Genomic DNA, 14411 nt, shown 5'->3' with positions numbered 1-14411 from the left:
TAGACATGTGATTTCTAATAACGAATGAAAAAGCATCTTCATTTTGCGGTCTTCTCCACCTTCTTTGTTTCTTTATTATAATCAAACTTTTTTCTTGCCACGTCAAAATTTGTCTGCGCTCAGGCGGTCTTTTCAAATTCGACGCCGTCAGGTGAGCACTGATTTCATGTTTGTGAATTTTTAGGTTTAATGGTTTATGTGCATACTTGTGTCGCTAATTTTTTCATAATCCAATGCTTGTATCTTTGGCCATTTTTCATAGCTGTACTAATGCAGTTAAACTAAGCTTTGGCCTACAATTATTGATTCAAATGTCTACAAAGTGGAATTGAGATTACAAGATCTGAAATTGGTGAGATAATCTAATGGTTCGGCTAATCTAACGACAATGGTTATTAGAGATCATTTCATTCTTTCAGTTAGTTAGCCCATAGCGTAATACTAAATGATTTCTAGTGTGTAATTATTGAATCAAAGACGACGGCGTAAACAAATGGAGGCGATCGAGAACAATGAAATGTTCAAGTTAGAACAAGTAAGAAACCTAAAACCGTATTCAAATTTACGCTTTTGATATATTCCATATTATGTACGAATTGCCCTATTGCTTTGATCTTGTGTTAGCTTTTATTCAACCTATATAGCGCATCTTGGTCATGTTACATATTTCAGATCGTGTTTATGCAAACTGACTGAACGTAAACAAGCTGCGAATGTTGACATCGGAAACTGCTTGAGTGGAACATAAACTACGGTTAAACAAATATTCGTTAAATTATGGATTACAGTTAGGCCATAATATAGCACTAGATTGATATCGAGTTGAGAGTATACTTGGGTTGAATCAAAGACCCCTGGGAAGATATGTCTGTGCAATGATGTTTGGACCATTTCATGAATAAGATCTACATCATTGATGAATTAAAAACTCAACAGATGCGGGTTGTGTTGGGATGTTCCGGATATAGTACAGGTGATATTATTTGCTTAAAATTAATATATTTTAAAATTATTTCAACGGTCACTTCTTTTGTTGTTTATATCCAAACCTTTTTTTGTCATGTCAAGATTTTACGTGGGCCCAAGTAGCGTTCATTTTCCATACCTTGCACAGTTATACTAATGCAGTTAAACCGAGGTTTAAGCTACAATTGTTGATTCTGTAACGTAGAAAGTTGTGTTATTGCTATGAATGGTCTTCTATCTGCGTACTTATCCCGTCGTCTACTTACGACTTTAGTTATATATTAGACTTCTAGAATCTGGACTCCGATATAAAGCAATATATTAATCAGAAGGTATGCGTGTTCTATTTGAAATCCTTGAATGGGATAGTTGCGGGTTGCCCCCTATATTTCCTACCTTTCCCCCCTTTTTTCTTTTTTCTGTCTGTGCTATTTTGGGTTAAGTTGGGTTATGTAAAAACTTTTTGAGATTTTTCCGATTTGTGGATAAATTCTCTATCTTTATTTATTACATTTTCGGGAAGGTTTATTTTTAACCAATCAGAAACTAGTTCGTTTCGATCTTGATAGGAGAAATTTTGGTTGAGCAATATTAATATTATTTCCGGTTTATAGCATCGGCGCAGTAATTAAGGTCAAATGAATTGGAAATATATAGCAAAATAGATTGGAATAGCGTAGATTTCGTGGGTATGTCGATGATCTCATTGTTTTAGGAACATGGGATCACTGTTTTATGCAAGTGGAAAAATACCTGTGTTCCTTAAAAGGTGTAAGTCAACAATCAAAAATTAATTATGCATATTCGATAAATTTTGCAAAGTAACAATTGAAAATTTGTTACTATTCAATTGTCTGCAAAGTGGGACTGTCGAGGTGTTGAGAAAGAAAGATACATGGACTAATGGCTAAAGATTAACTAAATAATAATACAGTTAGGCTATAATATAGCACTAAAGCGATGATTGTTGCCAAATTCCTGACTCGAAGACTCACGGAAGTTTAGTTGAAGAGAGGCGATCAAGGATTAATAAGGTAACTGTTAATTTATTTACATTTATAAGTGCACAACCGCATGGCAATATAGTATACATTCTTGGTCAAACCGAGTGTTAGGATTCCGTCAGTGTCATTGTATTGTCTTCTTATATTACCCTTAACATGAATATGATTACATATAGAGGTTTTATACTACTGGGCTCTTGCGCTGAGAAACGTATATTTGTTGTAAGTGCATTCAGATTTACATTTTGAATAGTCTTTCAATTATTCGTCGTTTCGGCTGTTTGACAAATTCATTTATTCTAACGGCAATTAATAAATGATTTGGCTTCATTTACAGCTTTCACGTTTCTTCACAGGCAATTTATAGGATTTTACAGTTATTTGTTTACTAGTGCAGTTAGACTAATATTAGGCCTAAAATTATTGATCTGGGGTGGAATTGGATCACAAATTCTGGAATTGTTGGCATCGGGATCTGGCTGGAGGAAATGCGGTTGAATGAACATTTATCCAGTTAAGTATGAAGTATTAGATTGATATTGATGACTGCGCATCTGCAGTCCGGGTTAAAGTCGTTTCATTCTTTGTAACTTTCGTATTTTGTAAAACCAATACCCTTTGTAAGATTTCCGTCCACCATTGCGAGTTTTTTTGTTAAATAATGAAGGCAATAAGCAAGATAAAAATCTGTCTTACGCAATAAGTAATTCACCCTTTGTATGAAGTATGCAAGGTCCTTTTTTTTGTCTCGTGTTGCAATTAAAATTGCGAAGTTTTCCACTACTGGACTACCCTTCCAATTTTCTTTTGCACGTGCAGACAAAAGTTGATAGGAGACGAATCTTCGGCATAGCTGGACATGGTAGCTACAAGTGAGTTTTTATCAACACAGTCATTAAATATAGCCCAATGTGACGAATGATAGAGACGAGGTAATTACTTGTTATTGGTTTCAATATTATTGGACACGAACTGTACATATCGTTATGCTATTATGTTGTTTTTTTGTTCATGTCCATTTCCTTGTTAGTATCTTCTTTTTGTTTATATTTCAGAAATTTGACATCTGTGATTAAATTTCTTCAAACGAAAAAGGAAACGTTTTCATTTGGGAAGCAAGAGGAATGACTTTCCGATACGTCTTATATATAAAAAGTATGCAAGTAATTATATTTTTTTGCAATTTAAATCATGATTTATTTTTAAAACAAACTACAAAAATTTTTTTTTTAATAATACCTAACGGGCATAATCAGAATCCAATGTTTTTGTTACCGAAATCGTAGTGTGCAATTAGTCACTAATGTATTTAATGGAAGCTGAAAACTGTTTATGAAATTTATGTAGTATTTCCGCTGCGTCTGAGACAAAAACAAATGTGAATTAAACAATTTAACTAAAGAAAATTTAATATAACCTTCCAAAATTTTCGCCGTTTTCTACAGTGGTTTTATTTTGCTTCAGAAATTGTCAATCAGTGCTTAAAAGTATCCAATGTAAGTGAAAAACATGTGGAGCAAGGTACGGCTTTCCGGCGTGTCTCAAGCATAAGCATGGTAGGTTAACTTTTTATCATAGACTCTTTTAAATTTATTTCCCTCAACGTTCCGAAACGAGGAGAATTTTGCTCAGTATTTGCTGATATACAGCTACTAATATTCTGTATATCTTTGTTATTAATATTACTATAATGAATATTTATAACACACCTAAATTGTACAAAAGTGTGAGTGCGCATGATCCATCCAGGGACGGTCGCTGCGCTACTCGCGAGGGGAAATGTAAGGAAGAGAGTTGAGTATAAACAAGCGGATGTTCCATTATGAGTTTGATGGAAGCACCAGGATCGTTGCGCCGGACGAATGGCGGAAATTCGTCCGGCGCGTAGCCCCCAGCCACTTTAGTTCATTAAGTAGTTTAAATAACACATCATAAACTGATAATTCTTCATGGATGTCGATTTCTACCAATTGCAGGGTCCGTGTTCACTCAACCGTGACGAAAATTTTTTGTCGTGATCTTCACTTCAATTTCCTTGTATAGGCCAAACATAAAAAAGGGTTTTCAGTGTATGACTCGAATTTTCAATTTTCTAGACTTATTAAAAATGAGAGCTTGAAATGCTTAAACGCTGTCAAACTGGCTTGTCAGACATTTCAAGTTCTTTTGAATCTCGGACGTACCTTAATAAAAGTCACAATGGAAATAACCTGTAACTATTACTCACTCACGACCTTAAAACGCCACTAGCACGAAACGAAAAGACCAGTCCACTGTCACGAATTACACATCAATAACGATAACTCATTTTGCACATAAAACCACTTCTATTTTATATATAAGTAATGCGAATACAAATTTGTTTAAGTTGTATTATGCTGGCATACGTAGATTTGTCACAAATCACGGAGAAAATAAAATTTTTAAATGAGAAATAAAGCATATAGTACATTTTTTAAGAACTAGAACTAGATTGTTCATTGGTTCGTGCTCTTTTAGGAGGCATATTATGGCCCTCAGACACCACAAGGTCTCCGCTTTCAAACCGTGTCAATTTCCCACCAAGTACTTTGAGCTCGCTTATGTGCAATTTGAAACTGCTTGTCAGCGTGTCCGACCCACTTTTTCCTGGCCTAAACCAACCCAATACACGGAATCTTTTGTGTAGTCGCAATGCATTCTTTGAAAAACGCAACATTTCAACATAATTTAATTTACTTGGAGTCACCTTCAGGAATGAATGATCGAAAACGGCAAGAGCGATCGTTCTGCTACTGTAAGGCTCCCATTCAACGTCAAGTGCCAGAATGTCAATCTCAATTCTTACAACACTCATTTTCTAGTCTACGGTACTGCCTGGACATTCGATTCCGTAACGTCCGTCACAATACTTGTGATCGCAGCTTTCCACAAAATTGGCGTGTACCACTCTTATGTGGTCCACTTCAAAACAGAATGATTGCATTGTGGTCGTTTCCAGTAACCCTTCTGGCAGTTTCATAAGATTTGGGACCCGAGGAGCTGTTGCAGGTAGGATAGGATGTATTGTCTTAATGACGGGCAGACCTCGCCATTCGCTCCGACATGTTGGATCGATCACAGTATCATGTTGTCCCATTTGGAGCCTGTTTTCCAATCGCAGAACAATACCCTCCATCTTAGCTTCTACCATTAAGACTGACATTCTTGTGCCAAATCTGATGTACATCATTCGGTAGTAATTTACCGTTATGTTATTATGATTCGATCTTTTGCCAAGATTCTTCGTTTGAACATTGGTTGTCATTGCAGCACTATTTGGTTTCTTTGTATGAAGAAGTTCTCCTATCATTTTGAAGCTTTCTTCCATAACCGCTTGGCAATTTTCAATATCCTCAATCATTTTTTTTTCATAATTGTTTGCAACTAGACGCTGCAAGTGCTCAAAGTCCTTAAAGTCCAACTCTCTAATTAGTACAGACATAGTTAGCTAAGTTGTTTAGGTTTTCTACGAAAATCTATAGAAATTGTATAATTGAAAAAACGACTTTGAAAACAGAGATGAGCACGGCAAAATTGAGTGCAATCAGCAATAATATCCAGATCAATACTCAAGAGATGTATGTATTTGCTGTTTACCATTTCACCTTGTTGATCATGGTGTTGTATCTCTTCACCTGCATTATATATTTCCATGCTTCTGCTGTCGGTTAGCTTTTGCAGTCAAGTTGAAATTTTACAGAATTTTAGTTATCGTATCGCTTATCGTATCGCCTTACACGTTCTTGCGATCAGATTAAGCCAATATATAGCAAACACGTGCTTACATGAGATCGTGATAAGAGTTTAGCAGAATTTTGATTAGATTATTATAAAATCTTTTCATTTAAAAAAACGCGTTAAATAAATAGAGATGGGCGACCGTTAATTCATTGAAACATTGCTTTATATTAATGGAGATTCGGTTAAATGTAATTGACTTTTAAATAATAGACTGTGTTTGTGTGTCGTATTTTATTGTTTTGGTGTATACTAGATTTTAAAACGACATCACAAATCAGGCAAAGAACAAGTCGAAAAAAAAATAAAAAAATTCCAAAATAGGCGAATGGTAGTTTTAACGATAAAGGTTGGAACGCTGCTCTAACAGTACTCTTACTCTTTGCAAGTGGCCGTGTTTCATAAATTGAGTTTAATTCACACTGAAATTAGTTGCTATCATTTATTCCGAGCCGAAACATTCTATCTGTACCGGCATAGGCATCTATGTAGTAAAGTGAAATAAAAATGAATGCAAAATAACATTGGCGGAGGTCATTTCGCTTTTGCTGAAATCATAAAGGCGTTTTTAATTGGGCTCGAATATTTCGGATTCGATAGTTTTTTAACTTGTTATATCATGCATGTATCATTATATCATGCAGGTTATGTCCTGATTACGAGGAAAAGCGAATAAGGTGAAAGCGAATCTCACGAATCGAGAGTTTGTTGAAGTAAGTGTAGATATTTTTGTCTTTCCATATTTATCACAGTGGAGAGGAAATCCGTAAGACGGCTTGATTACGTGGACACCACGGCTTCTCGTCCGGTGATCAGTATTAGTTCTGGATGCATGCACTTAATGGCGGAGGTATGACGAACAGTTGTACGTAAATCACCTCCAGGAGTCCAAGAGGGAAACCAGGAGACCAACAATCCCCTTCCACATAATTTAACCCCACATGATTCAAACCTATACCAGAGCATTTAAACATTTCGATGACTTACTCGTTATCATGTTGAAACCCTGCTGGAGACGCGCGCGTGCTTCAGTTTGAGGTCCACAATCATCAAATACTTCCTCTCTTTGCCTATTTCTCCTTGTTATGCGTAAACAACTCTGATTTTAGTTTTCTTCAAGTTTACCAGATAGTTGCGCACAACTCGCTTTTTAGCGTTCAAGGTTTAAGTAGTTGTGTACTTTAATACCACGTACAATAGCGCTAAATAAGTAAATTTTAAAGTAAGTACTATCCACATATAGAAGTTTCCTTCTCTAAAACAATAAAATAATGAAAAATATTTATAGTGCCAATCAGTTACCAGCACGTTCTTAGTCAAATGCGTTCTTAATTTTGAGTATTATCGTTTGTGAGTCTCGTGGCGAAACATTTCAACATAATTTAATTTACTTGGAGTCACCTTCAGGAATGAATGATCGAAAACGGCAAGAGCGATCGTTCTGCTACTGTAAGGCTCCCATTCAACGTCAAGTCCCGGAATGTCAATCCTAATTCTTAAAACACTCATTTTCTTGTCTACGGTACTGCCTGGACATTCAATTCCGTAACGTCCGTCACAATACCTGTGATCGCAGCTTTCCACAAAATTGGCTTGTACCACTCTTATGTGGTCCACTTCAAAACAGAATGATTGCATTGTGGTCGTTTCCAGTAACCCTTCTGGCAGTTTCATAAGATTTGGGACCCGAGGAGCTTTTGCAGGTAGGATAGGATGTATTGTCTTAATGAAGGGCAGACCTCGCCATTCGCTCCGACATGTTGGATCGATCACAGTAACATGTTGTCCCATTTGGAGCCTGTTTTCCAATCGCAGAACAATACCCTCCATCTTAGCTTCTACCATTAAGACTGACATTCTTGTGCCAAATCTGATGTACATCATTCGGTAGTAATTTACCGTTATGTTACCATGATTCGATCTTTTGCCAAGATTCTTCGTTTGAACATTGGTTGTCATTGCAGCTCTATTTGGTTTCTTTGTATAAAGAAGTTGTCCTATCATTTTGAAGCCTTCCTCCATAACCACTTGGCAATTTTCAATATCCTCAATCAATTTTTTTTCCTAAATGTTTGCAACTAGACGCTGCAAGTGCTCAAAGTCATTAACCTCCAACTCTCTAATCAGTACAGACATAGTTAGCTAAGTTGTTTAAGTTTTCTACGAAAATCTATAGAAATAATTGTGTAATTTGAAAAAACGACTTTGAAAACAGAGATGAGCACGGCAAAATTGAGTGCAATCAGCAATAATATCCAGATCAATACTCAAGAGATGCATGTATTTCTGTTTACCATTTCACCTTGTTGATCATGGTGTTGTTTCTCTTCGCCTACATTATATATTTCCATGCTTCTGCTGTCGGTTAGCTTTTGCAGATCAAGTTGAAATTTTACAGAATTTTAGTTATCGTATCGCCTTACACGTTCTTGCGATCAGATTAAGCCAATATATTGCAAACACGTGCTTACATGAGATCGTGACAAGAGTTTAGCAGAATTTTGATTAGATTATTATAAAATCTTTTCATTAAATAGAGATGAATAAGGCGACCGTTAATTCATTGAAACATTGCTTTATATTAATGGAGATTCGGTTAAATGTAATTGACTATTAAATAATAGACTGTTTGTGTGTCGTATTTTATGGTTTTGGTGTATACTAGATTTTAAAACGACATCACAAATCAGGCAAAGAACAAGTCGAAAATAAAAAAAAAGTTCCAAAATAGGCGAATGGTAGTTTTAACGATAAAGGTTGGAACAATGCTCTAAAAGTACTCTTACTCTTTGCAAGTGGCCGTGTTTCATAAATTGAGTTTAATTCACACTGAAATTAGTTGCTATCATTTATTCCGAGCCGAAACATCCCATCTGTACCGGCATAGGCATCTATGTGTTAAAGTGAAATAAAAATGAATGCAAAATAACATTGGCGGAGGTCATTTCGCTTTTGCTGAAATCATAAAGACGTTTTTAATAGGGCTGGAATATTTCGGATTCGATAGTTTTTTTTTCTTGTTATATCATGCATGTATCATTATATCATGCAGGTTATGTCCTGATTACGAGGAAAAGCGAATAAGGTGAAAGCGAATCTCACGAATCGAGAGTTTGTTGAAGTAAGTGTAGATATTTTTGTCTTTCCATATTTATCACAGTGGAGAGGAAATCCGTAAGACGGCTTGATTACGTGGACACCACGGCTTCTCGTCCGGTGATCAGTATTAGTTCTGGATGCATGCACTTAATGGCGGAGGTATGACGAACAGTTGTACGTAAATCACCTCCAGGAGTCCAAGAGGGAAACCAGGAGACCAACAATCCCCTTCCACATAATTTAACCCCACATGATTCAAACCTATACCAGAGCATTTAAACATTTCGATGACTTACTCGTTATCATGTTGAAACCCTGCTGGAGACGCGCGCGTGCTTCAGTTTGAGGTCCACAATCATCAAATACTTCCTCTCTTTGCCTATTTCTCCTTGTTATGCGTAAACAACTCTGATTTTAGTTTTCTTCAGGTTTACCAGATAGTTGCGCACAACTCGCTCTTTAGCGTTCAAGGTTTAAGTAGTTGTGTACTTTAATACCACGTACAATAGCGCTAAATAAGTAAATTTTAAAGTAAGTACTATCCACATATAGAAGTTTCCTTCTCTAAAACAATAAAATAATGAAAAATATTTATAGTGCCAATCAGTTACCAGCACGTTCTTAGTCAAATGCGGTCTTCATTTTGAGTATTTTCCATTTCAGTCCTATTTTTCCTAATTTTGTAAACTTGCTACAAGTGGCAGAATGTATTAAATGTAGAAATGTGCAATGTTTACATTAAAGCTCTTAGCTAGTTTGTAACCGACAAACATGGTCTACCTCCGTAGTAAGAGCATAATAACTCTTATTACACAAATCCTAAAGCTCGGAAATGCCCGCGGTGACAGATTTTACCACAAAATAAATTACTTGATGATAGCGTGTATGAAACTAAAATATATACGATTGTCAAAATAAGTTCTTTGCCAGCGCTGCTTTCTTTCGCTACTCATTTGGTTTTTCTTGGTGGGTTGAATCGAATTTTCGGCGTTAAAATTCCTTGATTGCTAATTTACCCTGTTCACCCACAGAGGCTAATTTTATCCTATAGAATAGAGAGTATAGACTGAAAACCCCAGTTTTTATTTCATAACTAATTCACAAGATGGATTAGAGAAATTGAATTACAAATCAATAGTTACTGATTACCCAAGCATATAATATTCCTCAAACGAAACTCTATAGCAGTGGCTCTCAAACATTTTAAGCGCCCCTTTTTAGAATTTGTCAAGTTTTGCGCCCCACCTCAAAAATAACTTGCTAACAAGCTACAAACAACGGATAGTTAAACGAAAGTATGCTTTATTTAAAAATACATGTCAAAATACGTAAAAAGAAAGTAAATATCCAAAATAAAGAAATGTAAATATCCAAAATAGGACGGGCAAGATCAATAATGTAATAATTGGTGAGCTAATATTCCAGTTGCGCAAACGCACTTCTTTGCCTCATTTATTGATGCTTTTTCCACAATACACCACGGAAATACCTATAGTTACTGTTGCTATTTGCGGCATTAGGTACACAAACTTGCAGAAGAATTTACTCAAGTTGCCGGTCTGGAGTCTGAAATCGTTGGACCTGAAGTGGTCATCAGACCGTTTTGTTATTATGTTATTGTTATTATTGGGAATCTTTTTCTTGTTTCTGTGATAAATCGCCTTTCTCTAAACTAAAACAATCAAAATTAAAAATTGCGCACCCTGTGGCGTAGTCTACTGTGACAGATTGCATACTCGACTACTTCGTTTTGGTTTTCGTGTCCATATATTTGAGCATCGCTATCGTGATGTATCAAGTTGAAAGCTTAGTTTCAAATGTTATGAATTTTCGAGTTGAATTGTGCATGACAGTGTTTAAATTTATAGGATCTGTTTTTCCTCGGTGTGAAATGTACTGCATAATCGTCCTGTGCTACGTTGAATCTGTTTTAATATCTCAGCTGCGTTCTGGTTGGAAAGATCATAAGACAGTCCACAACCGGACACGTACGTTGAATGAACATTAGAATGAATTGTGGTACCATCTTGATTATACAAACAAGTGTATTTTAATTTTTTATATAACCATCTTTCCACCAGAGTTTGCCGGATATCAAAGCTTGCCCCAGTAGTGGCGTATTTGCGTGAAATGGCGCCTATGGAAATGTTCAAAATGCGCCCTCTTGATCGATCGTTCACTGAAATTTTTAACTACGGGTTGTTGCTTTGGGATACTTTTATACGTTATTTAGGTAGTTTTTATCAAAATGAGGTTTCGCCCATTTACGCCCTCATCCAAATGGCGCCCATGGCAGGAGCAGTAGCCCCCTTGCTAGATGTATGCCACTGAGCCCAGGTATAACCCAGAAATTCACAATTCTTCGTTTCGTGTCTGATCATGGCAGAAAAGCTTGGTATCTCGATGTTGCTCGCTTTTAAACAATCCGTCCCTGCATTTCCATTATCTCAACTTTATCCACCTCTTCTCGTACTTTTTTCCCGAAGACTAGATGTAGATTTTTGTTCATGGTCTTGCTGAAGAATAATAAAATTATTGAAGCAATATCCGTTCTCCATACTTATTGGCTGTCGGGGACCGAGTTTGGTTAGACTGATAAGAAATGGGAGTTGGGGCATAGGTGTAAGAAGTGTCTCAAAGCGTCATTTAGACTGGTTTCTGCGGATTTTGCACTAGGACGTCGACAGGTTATGACGTCACACTGGCTAGCCGCGATTTTATTGGGCTCCCTGGCGCCGGATCCGGGCGGAAACGATGCAATTTATTTTATTTTTGGCCGATCATAGGCCGTAGATAAATTGAGTATAATTGATGAAATTTATACATGACCATGCTTGATCATACATCTGGATCTGGATGAAAATTTCAAAAATTTATATTTTTTTAGGTTCTGGCCGTTAGATTTCCTTCATATTCTCTCATTTTGGGGGTTACTGTGGTCCACAGCTCGAATTTCTCCTTTGTTATATAGATCTTTGAGCCGCCCTTTCAATAGATAGAACTTGTAAAAAAAAAAAGATTATAAAGTCCTTTAAGATGAATGATAGATATTAGAACTTAGATCTTGGCTCTCGCGTTCCTTCTTGGCCTAGTTGGTAATGGCGGTTGATATGCTTTAGTTTGTTCATGGTGACCAAAGTTTGAATCCTGCGAACTTACTGTCCCGTATCAATTTCGTGTCGTCATTAATTGGATTACGCAGATATATAAAGCATGAAGGAAGCTCCGACTTGCAAGAAGATAGAAATCCCAAAATAAACGAAAATGAAGAAAATCGAAGGGTCAACCCTTGGAAAATGAAGATTTTAGAAATTTATAGTCAAATCATGCATGATTGTGAATAAATTTTGGAAAGTATACTCGACTTATCTATGGTCAATCGTCTGCCACAGAAAAAAATGAATCGCGTCGTTTCGGCCCGGATCCAGCGCCGGCCTGCCCCAAAATACCGCTGCTCGCTCGGGTGAGACGTCATAACCTAGTGACGTCATACGCATGTCGCATACGCCCTTTTCTACATTCCGATGATTGCTAGTTTATCACGGACAACTATTCGAAACCTGACAAACCAATCTCAGACTCGGAGCAAGCATGGAAATATTTTCTCATCGGTTATATTTATTTATTAATATCCATTAACAAAAAGGGATAAAACTTCCTAAATTATGTTAATTAAAATACCAAAAATTGCAAAGATTCTAGGCATAGAACGACAAAATTTGTGACAAAGTACAGAAACCTTACCAACTTACAAGATACCGTATTCGAATAAATGTCGTTTATATCTATGATAGCAGTCTACGAGCTGATAGTTATATGATGGCAGCCCTCACATGTACACATCAAGAAATCTGTGTCCCTAACCCAATCAATACCTATCATGACCCACGATTTGGGGTGGCTAAGCAAGCGCTGACCTCCTCCAAAACCCGGATACAAAACTGATTAAAATAAAGTGGAAAATACGATTGGTACAATTCTAAAACTACAGTCTTATCTATATCAAGAAAAACTGCTATTCTACATCTGCTTCATGTGAGATTAATCATCTTTTACTTCCGTCCAGTACGCACCTGAAATAAATAAAACTAATTTAACAGCGTTGGAAGAAATATTTCACAAACCGCCATGAACTTAATTAAAATATAATTTCTGGACTAAAATTGCTATCGCCAATTCCATAATCTGCAATTAAAATTACAAGCAAAACACCCATATGCTTGGGATTGAATTTAAAAAGCATCACTTGGGATTTGATAACAGCGAAAAATTTACAGCATTTGATTGCAATTGATTCCATAACCTTAATGCAGTGGTCGGCAACCTTTTGTCGCTCGTGGGACAAAATTAAAGGTTGCAAGTTATTCAAATACCATTTGAATTCCATTTGCGTGCCGGATTATATTACTCCGCGGGCCGTAGGTTGTCGATCCCTGCCTTAAAGGGATGTAATGGAGATAGACATAGACAGGAACTTGCCAAACTTTTTGTTGATGATGATGAATGATTGTTGTTGTGAAAATAAAGAACGTAGATTTATTTGGGATGTGACTGAGAAGATTGTCTGATTAAACCACATTCCATGGAAACTTTATCAAGACAACTGTTTATTTGTTGTTTGTCGATTTGTGTTTTGTTATAAGCCCAGTCTTGACTAAACATGTTCTAGGAGTCATAATGGGGCATTAGTGACGTTTACGGGGCTCCATTCCTTTGGGTAATTATACGATCATATGCGACGTCTGTTGACATTATGTACACTCTACAGAACTTCACTTCATGTTTGTAATTAAGTAGGTACACACAATACAGACCTGACACTTGAACGCAACAATATTTTTTGCTTTTCTCATAACTATTGAAACAATACAGGGTGTCCATTACAATTTCAATTTTGTTATAAAGTCAGTTCTTAATATATCTTAACCAGGTTTGTTGTTTGTTAATCAGTAATTGTTTAAGTATTTTATACATCTGTGAGGGCAAAATCTATAAATGGCATTGATAAATTCCCTCTGCAATTTAAAAAAAGTCCAGTATGATTTGTGGACACCCTATATGTCCTTTAACCCAACATCATTTAATATCTTGTTGATCCTTAGTCACTTTTTATTGAAAATATTCTTTCCGGACGCGAAAAATGACATCCACTTGGAATTTCTCTGGCAGTCTTTACCCCTTGTGTCACTATGCACATACGTCACAGACATGCATATCGCCAAGTATCTCAGTGGTAAAATCAGTATGATATCTCAACCATACCGCGCAGTTCACTGTTTGGTAATTATCAAACCACGAATCAGGTCGAGATCATCCGAGCTTCGATTCGAGTCTGAGTCCGACATCATGTTATCACGTAGTTAAAGACATTCTCATGGAATTCGTTTCCTAACTAAAAGAATGAAAAACCAGTGTAAATTACATTCTAACTTGGGTATTCTTTCTGATATTTTACATGATGCTTGTAGACCTTATTCATACGCTTCGAACTTTAATACTTGAACAACTTGACTATTGCAGTGACGTTTCAATGCCCCTATATAGACGTTACTTTGAGTCATTCACCATTTACATATTTCAAGT

At 36.4% G+C, this 14411-nt stretch overlaps 1 long non-coding RNA gene across 3 annotated transcripts; it reads left to right on the top strand.

The window, feature by feature from the left end:
• The first annotated feature begins 149 nt into the window (after window positions 1-149).
• LOC144419846 (uncharacterized) lies at window positions 150-3125 on the top strand. 3 transcript variants are annotated; one of them, XR_013474313.1, is made up of 4 exons: window positions 150-352; window positions 673-2483; window positions 2790-2842; window positions 3026-3125. It is a non-coding gene; the product is annotated as an uncharacterized LOC144419846 (long non-coding RNA). The 3 variants fall into 3 exon arrangements; XR_013474312.1 differs by having other exon boundaries at window positions 673-2488; XR_013474311.1 differs by lacking the exon at window positions 3026-3125 and having other exon boundaries at window positions 2790-2981.
• The last annotated feature ends 11286 nt before the right edge of the window (window positions 3126-14411 follow it).

This window comes from Styela clava, chromosome 2, assembly GCF_964204865.1.
Source record: "Styela clava chromosome 2, kaStyClav1.hap1.2, whole genome shotgun sequence".
In the NCBI taxonomy this organism is placed as follows: Eukaryota; Metazoa; Chordata; class Ascidiacea; order Stolidobranchia; family Styelidae; genus Styela; species Styela clava.
The sequence above is the reverse complement of the archived record's forward strand: the minus strand, read 5'-3'. Positions and strand labels throughout refer to the sequence as shown.